The sequence below is a fragment of the Globicephala melas genome, chromosome 2 (assembly GCF_963455315.2).
Source record: "Globicephala melas chromosome 2, mGloMel1.2, whole genome shotgun sequence".
Classification (NCBI taxonomy): Eukaryota; Metazoa; Chordata; class Mammalia; order Artiodactyla; family Delphinidae; genus Globicephala; species Globicephala melas.
This window is the reverse complement of record NC_083315.2, coordinates 18,146,379-18,158,615: the sequence shown is the minus strand read 5'-3', so window position 1 is coordinate 18,158,615 and position 12,237 is coordinate 18,146,379. Positions and strand designations below refer to the sequence as shown.

General features: G+C 46.3%; 1 protein-coding gene across 4 annotated transcripts in view; it reads left to right on the top strand.

Annotated features, from left to right (window-relative positions):
* Positions 1-12,237, top strand: part of CUL2 (cullin 2) — an 85,084-nt gene that overhangs the window by 41,908 nt on the left and 30,939 nt on the right. The window lies entirely within an intron of this gene.

Genomic DNA, 12,237 nt, shown 5'->3' with positions numbered 1-12,237 from the left:
TCGAATTTGCTGTTTGAAATGGTCTAAAATAGTGAACGGTTGCATGGCTGTCAACTGCACATAGGCCTCGTTTTACTGTAACAAGCCTCATTTTCCATTCTAATGCCAATATTTTAAAATCGTTTTATAATCTTTTGGTTTTGGGGGGCACATTTCACTATGACCTAATATGCTTCGTAAATAAATAAGTCCCTGAAGGAAGTGACTTGTTTTGTAATCCTGAAACATCTTGGATCTTGTAGGCAGTGCTGAGTTGTTTGAACATATTCTCAGCTGAAACCCTGATGACAATAACCTACTCAGGAAAACAGATTCTTCCAGTTGTTGGTCACCTTAATAATCAGTTAACTTGTGAGGTAAATTTATGAGAAAAGGGCTTCCCACTGTCCTCATGGCCCAGAGTGGTTGACTCTTTACCTAACTGCTGTGTGAATAACGTTTGGCACCAAGTAAGTTATCCTGTGGAGTCCAGAGTAGAACATTCTTGGTCAGCTCTGGCCTAGAAGATTCTTACTAGACCTCAGCTCTGGGGAATCCGAAACTGAAATCGCTCACACAGATAAATTTTAGGTGACTGGAACTACTGTGAAAGGAATGCTGTAGACCAGTGAATTGCTGTGTGATAATGGCCAACTCCCTCTGAAACTGCTTTCATTAAGAAGACCCAAATACGGAGTTTTTTATGTGAGGAAAAAAGCAGAGCGTTGTTCTTACTATGGGGCTCCTAATAAGAAATAAGAGGTTAAGAAAAAAAGCCACAAAAGGAGAGACTATTTTAATAATTAATGTTAACACCAAATAGAAAATATGTGGTAGGAGTTAGTAACTTGGTTTTTAAAAATGGTCACTCACACTTTTCATGATTCTACTGTTTCCAAAGGTGATGAGAGAGAGGAAAGGCAGTAGTGAAGCAGTAGGGTGGAACAGTTTTCTTCCTTCCTCTTTCTCCACTGAACTATGACTGACTAAAAGAACACGTCCAACGAGAGTTACAGGCTCTAGTATAATTTCCTTTGCTAAGAAATATTAGCTTTCTTCTTGACTTAGAATTCAGCTATTTTACGTTAAAAGTATAATGAAAATATTGTTATAATTTTCTAAATGCACTTTTAATGAAATGTCTTTTTTTTTTTTTTAAAGAATTTTATTTATTTATGGCTGCGTTGGGTCTTCGTTTCTGTGCGAGGGCTTTCTCTAGTTGTGGCAAGCGGGGGCCACTCTTCATCGCGGTGCGTGGGCCTCTCACTACCGCAGCCTCTCTTGTTGCGGAGCACAGGCTCCAGATGTGCAGGCTCAGTAGTTGTGGCTCACAGGCCCAGTCACTCTGTGGCATGTGGGGTCTTCCCAGACCAGGGTGCGAACCTGTGTCCCTTGCATTGGCAGGCAGACTCCCAACCACTGCGCCACCAGGGAAGCCCCGAAATGTCTCTTTTAATATAATTTTGATCCAACCTAGTAAATTTTCCTTAAGTGTGATTGTTAACTTGTTAAAAATGAATTTTATGAAAAACTAAAGAAAATATAACTGAGAAAAATAATACAACAGTAGGATACTAATTCTGGAAAAGACATAGGGACTATATGTTTAGAGACATTAGGGCAACTTGTTTTGGTTTTGTTGTTAAAATCAGTTTCCATTAAAGTATTATTCAACATGCTTTACTAATATCTCATTTATTTTTTATGTCTACTCTATTAGGTAGGTATTATCTTACATTTTACAGCTAAAGGTACTAAGGCTTAATAATAATAATAAAATATGGAAACTGTATACCAAGCAGTGATCTAAAAACTTTACGTGTGAATCCCATTTAATCTTCACCCTAGGTGATTGGTACAGTTTACCATTTTACAGTTGTGTTGCTCTATTCAGCTCCCATCTTCTTAATTCCAGAGATTCAAATCTGGAATTTTTAACTCTAAATCCATGATGCCTGTCATTTCAATCCGCAGAATGTTTCTTCCACTCCTAGCTCCAGTACTTGAGCTTAATGATGAATATATTTTGGTTTTATAATGCTTTGAGTATTCTAGTGTTTTCACACGTATTTTCTTTATTTGATCTCAAGGAGGCCAGGCAGGTTTTATTTATAAGTAAGCAAATTGAACTTCAATAAGGAAAAATGACTTACTGAACTTGATGTAGGTAGGAAAGAGACTCCATGTCTTTAAGCTTCCAATTTGGGTCTTTCTGCTACATTGCTTTAACATCTATTTACCCTTTGTCATGTGAGATATCATGGACAGATAGGGTGACAGTAAAGCATGATGAGAGAGTGGTAAATTGCCCAGAGCACTGGGAAAAGTAGATTGAAAAAGGTGAGATGAAGTGGGGAGGATTATACAGTGAAAAGATTTCAGAGCAAGGACAAATGACATGCCGGCAATCCCTAACAGATAGACGTGGTTTTATTCCTGCCTAGATAGGTCTCCCTTAGTGCTAACATTATTTAATGTAGTCTGAGAGGTTATTTTTTATCATAATAGCCAAGAGTTACTAAAAGAAAAGACATGTGTCTTTCCTAGTTCTTAAATATATTTAGTACTTGGTACACTGTTTACCCTTGGACGTCAACATTTTTTAGATACTGCTGCTTTAAAACTGTTCCCAGGGTTTTACGTTTGTTTAGCCCTGTGATTCTTAAGCACTTGTCCTTTAGCTAAAATTCTTGCTTCCACCGCTCAGGTGCTTATCTGATACTAATGATACAGCTCTTTTCCTACAACTTGGGTTAGATAATCCCTACCTCAGTTAATTGTTCTTTATTTTACCCAAGTAATATACTTTCTCCATCTTTTCACTGTGTGCTCTTAGCTTCATCAGTAGATGAATTAATTTGGTTAGCACCTTTAGGAAAAGAGTAGTTCCTAATGTAACTTTGGTTGTGCAGAGGTATATTTTATGCTGCACCATCACCTGCATCTCTAGGAGTTTTTGTATAGAATCACACATAGAACTGTCCTTCATTTTCTTATTGTAAGAGAAATATACAGATCATAAAAATTCCCCAACTCACAGGTAGTGTGTTGATCTTCTTGGAAGATTTCACAAAGTTGAGGGCCATCTCAGCCTTGAAAGAGGTAAAGTTATCTGTCAAGCTAATAGAGGACTTTTTCTTGTGAAATCAAAATGTTCTGCTAAGTGAAAATTCTTACTAGGCATGAATGCTGAAATGCTCAGTAAACTGTAATACAATTTCATGACTTTTGAAAAAAGTTGTATTGGGTGGAGTAGGGTTTCTGTAGATCAGAAAAGACGGTCTAAAAAGTTCACAGGCAGGAAAACAAGACAGCAACATAAAGTGACGTAAAAGGCTAAACGACCATGTATCCTCTGCTTTTAAGGTACAGACTAGGTCCAGGCTCTTTTTTTGATTAATTGTATTCTATAAAGGTGGCTTCTTTTGAGGTATATAAGCGCTACAGGAATAATCCCAGCTTCATGCATTTTAGAGAAACTGTTTCAGTGAAGTACTAGATTTAAAAGTGGAATGTAGGTTGCAGAATTTTTTTGTTTGCTTAAGAGAGTCAATGAAACAATTGTTTAATTTTCTTCATGGTATCATGAAATCTGTACACATAAAATTTAATTGATAATCCAAAAGTAAAAGTGCTCCTTCTATATAAGGAAGAAAGATACAAGTGATGTAGTCATAGGTTGTGTATCTGCATGTTTTTCACAGTGTCTGCTTCACTAAGGAAAGATAAAAGTAATTCTATTCATATAATAACTTGTCTTTTATAATAAAATAGTAGAATTGCCAATTGGGGCTTTCAGCGTAGTAACAACCTAACATTGTTTTTAATTTTAATAAATAAAATGCTGTAACTTTGTGGATCTAAATGTTACAGTGTAAGAATATGAAATTAGAGAGAAGAAAGTAGATACATTTTTAAATGCAGGTAAAAGGATTTGCTTAGATGCTTAAAGATACTGTTGAAAACACAGACTTTTTAATGCTAAATGGATTCAGAATTGCTTTCCTTTTTTCCAGTAGCTCCACAGTTAACTTTCTAGTGTCAAGTAGTCTTTGAACAAAAGTAGAAACTTTAAGTTTTAAAATTTTTTAAAAAATATTTTATTTATTTATTTTTGGCTGCATTGGGTCTTAGTTGCTGTGCGTGGGCTTTCTCTCTAGTTGCGGCGAATAGGGTCTACTCTTCGTTGCGGTGGGCGGGCTTCTCATTGCAGTGGCTTCTCTTATTGCGGAGCACAGGCTCTAGGCGTGCGGGCTTCAGTAGTTGTGGTGCCTGGGCTCAGTAGTTGTGGCACACAGGCTTAGTTGCTCCGTGGCCTGTGGGATTTTCCTGGACCAGGGCTCGAACCCATGTCCCTTGCATTGGCAGGTGGATTCTTAACCACTGTGCCACCAGAGAAACCCCAAAATAAAAACTATAAATAAAATTCTTTCTTTCCCTTTGAATTAGGAACAATCTATAACATAGGCTGCTATGGCTGATTTGTGTTTTCTCTGGCATGTTCATATGTTTGTTATTCTATTTCTTAACTGTTAAGAAATTATAGATTTCATTGAGGAAAAATATCTTGGATAAAAATAAAATTTAGGGCTTCCCTGGTGGCGCAGTGGTTGAGAGTCCGCCTGCCGATGCAGGGGACATGAGTTCGTGCCCCGGTCCGGGAAGATCCCACATGCCACAGAGCGGCTGGGCCCGTGAGCCATGGCCGCTGAGCCTGCGCTTCCAGAGCCTGTGCTCTGCAACGGGAGAGGCCACAACAGTGAGAAGCCCGCGTACAGCAAAAACAAACAAACAAACAAACAAAATAAATAAATAAAATTTAATGTAGTAGTTTTTATTCTTTTGTATCTCAGTTTCTGAGAGATGTTTTAAATTTCCCAGCTCATTTTAGATTTATGGATTTTCATCGGTGCAGTTGTTAGTTTTTGTTTTATGAATTTTGAGGCTCTGTTGTTAGTTGAATAAATATCAGGGTTATTCTGTTCATGGTTAATTGTTTTTATTGTTATGTAGTAACTTTATTTATCTTGTGCTCTTTTTCTGTATTCTGTCACATATTAATATTGTTATAACAGTTTTCTTTTGGACTTTTGGGGATTTTGCTGTGTGTGTGTATCATTTTAGTGTAAAATTAAATATAGATACAGGAGGCCATACAACACAAATGTACAGCTTAATGAATTATTATAAAGTGAATGTGCTTGTTACTGCCACCTAGGTTAAGGACTAGAACCATGCGAGCCTCCCCTGAGACCCTTGTGTGTGTCCTATCCCCTCCCTTTCTCCCATAGTAACCACTACCCAACTTTTGAGGCAATCACTTTCTTCTATTTCCTTATGGTTTTTTCACCCATGTGTGCATTCCTAGACTCTGTAGTTTAGTCTTGTCTATCCTAAAAAAACCTGCTCTAGACTGTGCCCAGACTGAGCTAGACTGAGCTAGACTGCGCCCAGACTGCACCCTGACTGCTCCCAGACTGCACCCAGACTGCCCCCCCAAGACTGCTCCAGACTGCACCCAGACTGCAGCAGACTGCGCCAAACTGCCCCCAGACTGCGCCAGACCACACCCAGGCTGCGCCAGACTGGGCCCAGACTGCTCCAGACTGCACCAGACTGTGCCCAGACTTCTAATCTAACACATCTTTTAATCAATAGGTTTCTCCTCCATCCCTTTTTTTTTTAACTTGTAACTTATTTGTTCATGAATCCTGGCCATTTGATCTTTAGACTTTACCACTGTCTGGATTTTGCTGATTGCATGCATGAGGCCCATTTATACGTGTTTCTTTGTCCTCTGTTTCCTGTAAATTGGCAGTTCAGTGTTTTACTCAGACTCAGGTTGGTTCTTGCCAGCAAAACCAAAGATATTTTGTTCTTTGGTAATGTCTGATTTTTCACTCTTTTTTTGATGTAAGCAGCCACTGATGCTAAATGCTGACATCTTTTACTGTATTGGGGTTTGTAAAAAGTTGCCACCTTAATTCTGTCATTCGGTTTTCATTTTTTAACTTGAAAAATTTTATAAAAATATTCTTACCCTTATCTACTATTTGGTTATCATATAGGAAGGGCGAAATAACTGCTTGTTTCTTTTCTTTTCTTTACCCAGTTGTCAGGATAATGAGTTGGTTTGCTGTCATGTTCAAAAAGTGGCCAATTAGCTTTTTTTTTTTCCAACATACTGTGATGAAACTTATAGACTTTATATTTGACTTGTTCCTATTCATTGTCTAACTTTATTAAAGTTTAAATAGCCTCTCTTTGGTTAGTTGGTGCCAGAGCCTTTTTGAAGTGACCCTAGTCATCATTGATAACTTTCTTGCTATCTAGTATGTCAGTGTATTCCAGGCTTATCTTGTACATTTTCTTCCCCAGACCTGGTACCAGCTACTCAGTGAAAAACTTAGTTCCAAATACACAATGACATGTACATGCATTCTTGAAAACCTTTGAGTGTTCCAGATCCTTTCCTCAATCTTCCTCTCCACAGAGGTAATCCCTGTTATCATTTGGTTAACTGTCTTTTCAAACCTTTTTCTATGAATTTTTATATCTATGTAGAGAAATAAATATGATACAGAATACAATACAGAATATTGTTCTGTTTTCTTTTTTTAAGTATAGAATTTTTTCTTTTTTTCTAACTTCTGAAAATCATTTATGATGTACTTCTTTTAAAATTCAGGTTTATATCTTGATAATTTTTCTATGTTTGTACGTAGAGATCTTCCTCATTCTTCCTAAACTCTATATAATATTTGGTATGGCTCTACCTCAATTTTTAAACTCTTCTCCTAGTAATGTCTATTAGGTTGTTTCCAGCTTTTCCATTACTACAACTCTTGGTTCTGTCATGCGCAGGTGCAGATGTTTGGAGCCATAGAGTATGTGCATTTAGAATTAATGTTGCTCTCTGTAAAGTACCTGTTCTTCCAAAGGCAGAGTATGGGAACCCGTTTCTCTACTACTCATCAAGTCTTGCCAGTCTGAAGGTGAACTGTTTCCTTGATTTTCCAGTGCCTCCTGAGGTGCTCTGGGGTTGGGGCCAAGCAGTCTGGGGGCAGTCTGGCGCAGTCTGGGTGCAGTCTGGCGCAGTCTGGGTGCAGCCTGGGTGCAGTCTGGAGCAGTCTGGCGCAGTCTGGAGCAGTCTGGAGCAGCCTGGGGGCAGTCTGGGAGCAGTCTGGAGCAGCCTGGGGGCAGCCTGGGAGCAGTCCGGAGCAGCCTGGTGCAATCAGGGAGCAGTCTGGCACAGTTGGGAGCAGTCTGGCCGCAGTCTGGAGCAGTTTGGCCGCAGTCTGGAGCAGTCTGGGTGCAGTCTGGGCGCAGTCCGGGTGCAGTCTGGGAGCAGTTTGGCGCAGTCTGGGGACAGTCTGGGGGCAGTTTGGCGCAGTCTGGCCGCAGTCTGGAGCAGTTTGGCCGCAGTCTGGGAGCAGTGTGGGTGCAGTCTGGCCGCAGTCTGGCGCAGTCTGGCCACAGTCTGGAACAGTCTGGCCGCAGTTTGGCGCAGTCTGGGGGCAGTCTGGGGGTAGTCTGGGCACAGTCTGGGAGCAGTCTGGCACAGTCTGGCGCAGTCTGGAACAGTCTGGGGGCAGTCTGGGGGCAGTCTGGAGCAGTCTGGAGCAGTCTGGAGCAGTCTGGGAGCAGCAGTCTGGGGGCAGTCTGGCGGCAGTCTGGGGGCAGTCTGGGGGCAGTCTGGCGCAGTCTGGGGGCAGTCTGGGAGCAGTCTGGTGCAGTCTGGAGCAGTCTGGAGCAGTCTGGCGCAGTCTGGGAGCAGTCTGGCGCAGTCTGGGGGCAGTCTGGAGCAGTCTGGAGCAGTCTGGAGCAGTCTGGGAGCAGTCTGGGCGCAGTCTGGAGCAGTCTGGCGCAGTCTGGGAGCAGTCTGGAGCAGTCTGGCGCAGTCTGGCGCAGTCTGGAGCAGTCTGGCGCAGTCCGGGGGCAGTCCGGGGGCAGTCTGGGAGCAGTCTGGGAGCAGTCTGGGAGCAGTCTGACGCAGTCTGGGAGCAGTCTGGAGCAGTCTGGCGCAGTCCGGAGCAGTCTGGCGCAGTCCGGAGCAGTCTGGGGGCAGTCTGGGAGCAGTCTGGGCGCAGTCTGGAGCAGTCTGGAGCAGTCTGGGGGCAGTCTGGGAGCAGTCTGGGAGCAGTCTGGCGCAGTCTGGGGGCAGTCTGGAGCAGTCTGGCGCAGTCTGGAGCAGTCTGGAGCAGTCCGGGCGCAGTCCGGGGGCAGTCCGGGGGCAGTCCGGCGCAGTCCGGAGCAGTCCGGCGCAGTCCGGAGCAGTCTGGCGCAGTCTGGAGCAGTCTGGCGCAGTCCGGAGCAGTCTGGGGGCAGTCTGGGAGCAGTCTGGGCGCAGTCTGGAGCAGTCTGGAGCAGTCTGGGGGCAGTCTGGGAGCAGTCTGGGAGCAGTCTGGGCGCAGTCTGGAGCAGTCTGGCGCAGTCTGGAGCAGTCTGGGGGCAGTCTGGGAGCAGTCTGGGAGCAGTCTGGCGCAGTCTGGGAGCAGTCTGGAGCAGTCTGGCGCAGTCCGGAGCAGTCTGGCGCAGTCTGGGGGCAGTCTGGAGCAGTCTGGAGCAGTCTGGGAGCAGTCTGGGCGCAGTCTGGAGCAGTCTGGCGCAGTCTGGGAGCAGTCTGGAGCAGTCTGGCGCAGTCTGGCGCAGTCTGGAGCAGTCTGGCGCAGTCCGGGGGCAGTCCGGGGGCAGTCTGGGAGCAGTCTGGGAGCAGTCTGGCGCAGTCTGGGAGCAGTCTGGAGCAGTCTGGCGCAGTCCGGAGCAGTCTGGCGCAGTCCGGAGCAGTCTGGCGCAGTCTGGAGCAGTCTGGGGGCAGTCTGGGAGCAGTCTGGGCGCAGTCTGGAGCAGTCTGGAGCAGTCTGGGGGCAGTCTGGGAGCAGTCTGGGAGCAGTCTGGCGCAGTCTGGGGGCAGTCTGGAGCAGTCTGGCGCAGTCTGGAGCAGTCTGGCGCAGTCTGGCGCAGTCCGGGGGCAGTCCGGGGGCAGTCCGGGGGCAGTCTGGGAGCAGTCTGGGAGCAGTCTGGCGCAGTCTGGAGCAGTCTGGCGCAGTCTGGAGCAGTCTGGCGCAGTCCGGAGCAGTCTGGCGCAGTCTGGAGCAGTCTGGCGCAGTCCGGAGCAGTCTGGGGGCAGTCTGGGCGCAGTCTGGGCGCAGTCTGGCGCAGTCTGGGGGCAGTCTGGAGCAGTCTGGAGCAGTCTGGGCGCAGTCTGGGCGCAGTCTGGAGCAGTCTGGCGCAGTCTGGGAGCAGTCTGGAGCAGTCTGGCGCAGTCTGGAGCAGTCTGGCGCAGTCCGGGGGCAGTCCGGGGGCAGTCTGGGAGCAGTCTGGGAGCAGTCTGGCGCAGTCTGGGAGCAGTCTGGAGCAGTCTGTCGCAGTCTGGAGCAGTCTGGCGCAGTCCGGAGCAGTCTGGCGCAGTCCGGAGCAGTCTGGCGCAGTCCGGAGCAGTCTGGGGGCAGTCTGGGAGCAGTCTGGGCGCAGTCTGGAGCAGTCTGGAGCAGTCTGGGGGCAGTCTGGGAGCAGTCTGGGAGCAGTCTGGGCGCAGTCTGGAGCAGTCTGGCGCAGTCTGGAGCAGTCTGGGGGCAGTCTGGGAGCAGTCTGGGAGCAGTCTGGCGCAGTCTGGGAGCAGTCTGGCGCAGTCTGGGAGCAGTCTGGAGCAGTCTGGCGCAGTCCGGAGCAGTCCGGCGCAGTCCGGAGCAGTCTGGGAGCAGTCTGGGCGCAGTCTGGAGCAGTCTGGAGCAGTCTGGGCGCAGTCTGGGAGCAGTCTGGGCGCAGTCTGGGAGCAGTCTGGCGCAGTCTGGAGCAGTCTGGCGCAGTCTGGAGCAGTCTGGGAGCAGTCTGGAGCAGTCTGGCGCTGTCTGGAGCAGTCTGGCGCAGTCTGGGAGCAGTCTGGCGCAGTCTGGAGCAATCTGGGAGCAGTCTGGAGCAGTCTGGAGCAGTCTGGAGCAGTCTGGCGCAGTCTGGGAGCAGTCTGGCGCAGTCCGGAGCAGTCGGGGGGCAGTCTGGGCGCAGTCTGGGAGCAGTCTGGGCGCAGTCTGGCGCAGTCTGGGAGCAGTCTGGGAGCAGTCTGGCGCAGTCTGGCGCAGTCTGGGAGCAGTCCGGCGCAGTCTGGCGCAGTCTGGGAGCAGTCTGGCGCAGTCTGGAGCAGTCTGGCGCAGTCCGGAGCAGTCTGGGGGCAGTCTGGGAGCAGTCTGGGCGCAGTCTGGAGCAGTCTGGAGCAGTCTGGGGGCAGTCTGGGAGCAGTCTGGGCGCAGTCTGGGAGCAGTCTGGCGCAGTCCGGAGCAGTCTGGGGGCAGTCTGGGAGCAGTCTGGCGCAGTCCGGAGCAGTCTGGGGGCAGTCTGGGCGCAGTCTGGGGGCAGTCTGGGAGCAGTCTGGCGCAGTCTGGAGCAGTCTGGGAGCAGTCTGGGCGCAGTCTGGAGCAGTCTGGGCGCAGTCTGGGAGCAGTCTGGGCTCAGTCTGGGAGCAGTCTGGAGCAGTCTGGCGCAGTCTGGGGGCAGTATCGGGGCAGTCTGGGGCAGTCTGGGGGCAGTCTGGGCGCAGGCGCTTCCCTTCCTCGTGGTACCACACTCACTGCTCCTGCAGGGACACGCAGAGCAGCTAGTCTGCTGATGACCTTGCTGGTTTTGTGCCAGCCCGCTTTCAGTAACACCACTTCTTGCCTGTCCTCCTTCACTATCTTCCACCCCCTCCCTTTAGCAGTTCTTTCTCTTGTGCATTTTGGTCTGTACTTTGTTTTTCTGTGCTATCTAGTCTTCATTCTCTTTTTTTCAATTTCTACAGGTCCAAGGGCTACAGCCAACAATGGAGTGTTAAAAAGTATCCTTCCTGTCACCTCTCAGATTTGGAGTGAGAGCAGGAGGCTGCATTTAATTTGTTGGAACCATATTCTCATTTTAATCATAGGGGGTGAATGGGAGTTTCACCAAGAGATTAATTTACCCATTGTCACATATCAGAATCAGGACTTTTGAGAGTTCCAGCCTAACTTTTAATGACCATCGCAAACCTGGTCTGCTCTCTAAAATGCCTTGGTTTTAAAATCACAATTAGTGCTTTTTTTGGTCTCTTAGCTTTCTTCTCCTCTCTAATTTATTGAAAATGCTTCCATTTTGCGCCTATCTGTACTTAAAATACTAGCTTATTGATGGTTTACTCATGTACCAGGCACTGTGCTACGTACTTTCTTGGATTATGCATAATCTGTACCATATCCTCGTGAGAGTACATACATTTCTTACCCCCACTTTACAGAAGGGGACATCTCTGAGTACTAAAGGTTAATAAGCACCTGCACAAGGTGACATATTAATGCAGCCAGAACTTGAACCTAGGTAGTCTGACTCCAAAACCCTGGTCTTAGGGGCTACAATAAACTATTCCTATTAGTTCCCATCCTCCCAGCTGAGTGATTTCATTATGGTTGTTGTAGGCATTTTCCACTTAGTTCTGTCAAGATCAAATAATGAGCCATATTCTAAAAATTCTTCATATTCTTTTCTCAAGCCTCGTCTCTTGGGATCACTGTTCTTAGATGAGACCAGAGCTTATTCAGATAACCAGCTTAGTCATTGCTTTTATATAGTACTAACTTAGCATCATTTCAGTTTATTTTCATTATCTGTCAGCCTAATAGAAATAAATTACAATGATTTTCTATTGTACCTTTTGTGCAGTTATCAAAGTGTATGGTGAATTGAGTAATTATGCCTAAGAGTTTCTGAGTTCAGATGTTCTTCTTACAGGAGAGGACAATTTAGTTATTAAGCAGTAGGAATGTCGATGTTCTTTCTAGGCACTGCCTTACCTGATTCCCGCTTCTCTGGGCCTTTTGGGGTCAGAAACAAATGGCAGGAGTGCTGAGAATAGCAGCAGTGGACGTTTTCCTGGTGCTGAGCAGGGACAGTAGGATTTGGTCATGAAAATAATTTTAGGTAACCTGATTTTCCAAATATTTAGATATTTCTCACTTTTGACTGATTTTCATTTGGTCCCAGACAAAGTTAAAAGGCAAAAAGTAATGCGCTCCAAATCAATGGAATAGGTTATATCATTATTTCAGCAGATTTAATTTGGGCTTAAGAGGGAAGGTCAGCAGAGGAAAGGAGCTCACCATGTGTCACCTTGTATGAACTCATCGTTCTTATTAGTTCTTATATCAAAATGTAGACTTTGTAACTACATTTCTGTGACTGTCAGAAGGACTGTAGCCATATTAATTCAAGCACAACAAACTTTTCCCAGAATATCCAGATAATTAATGGGAG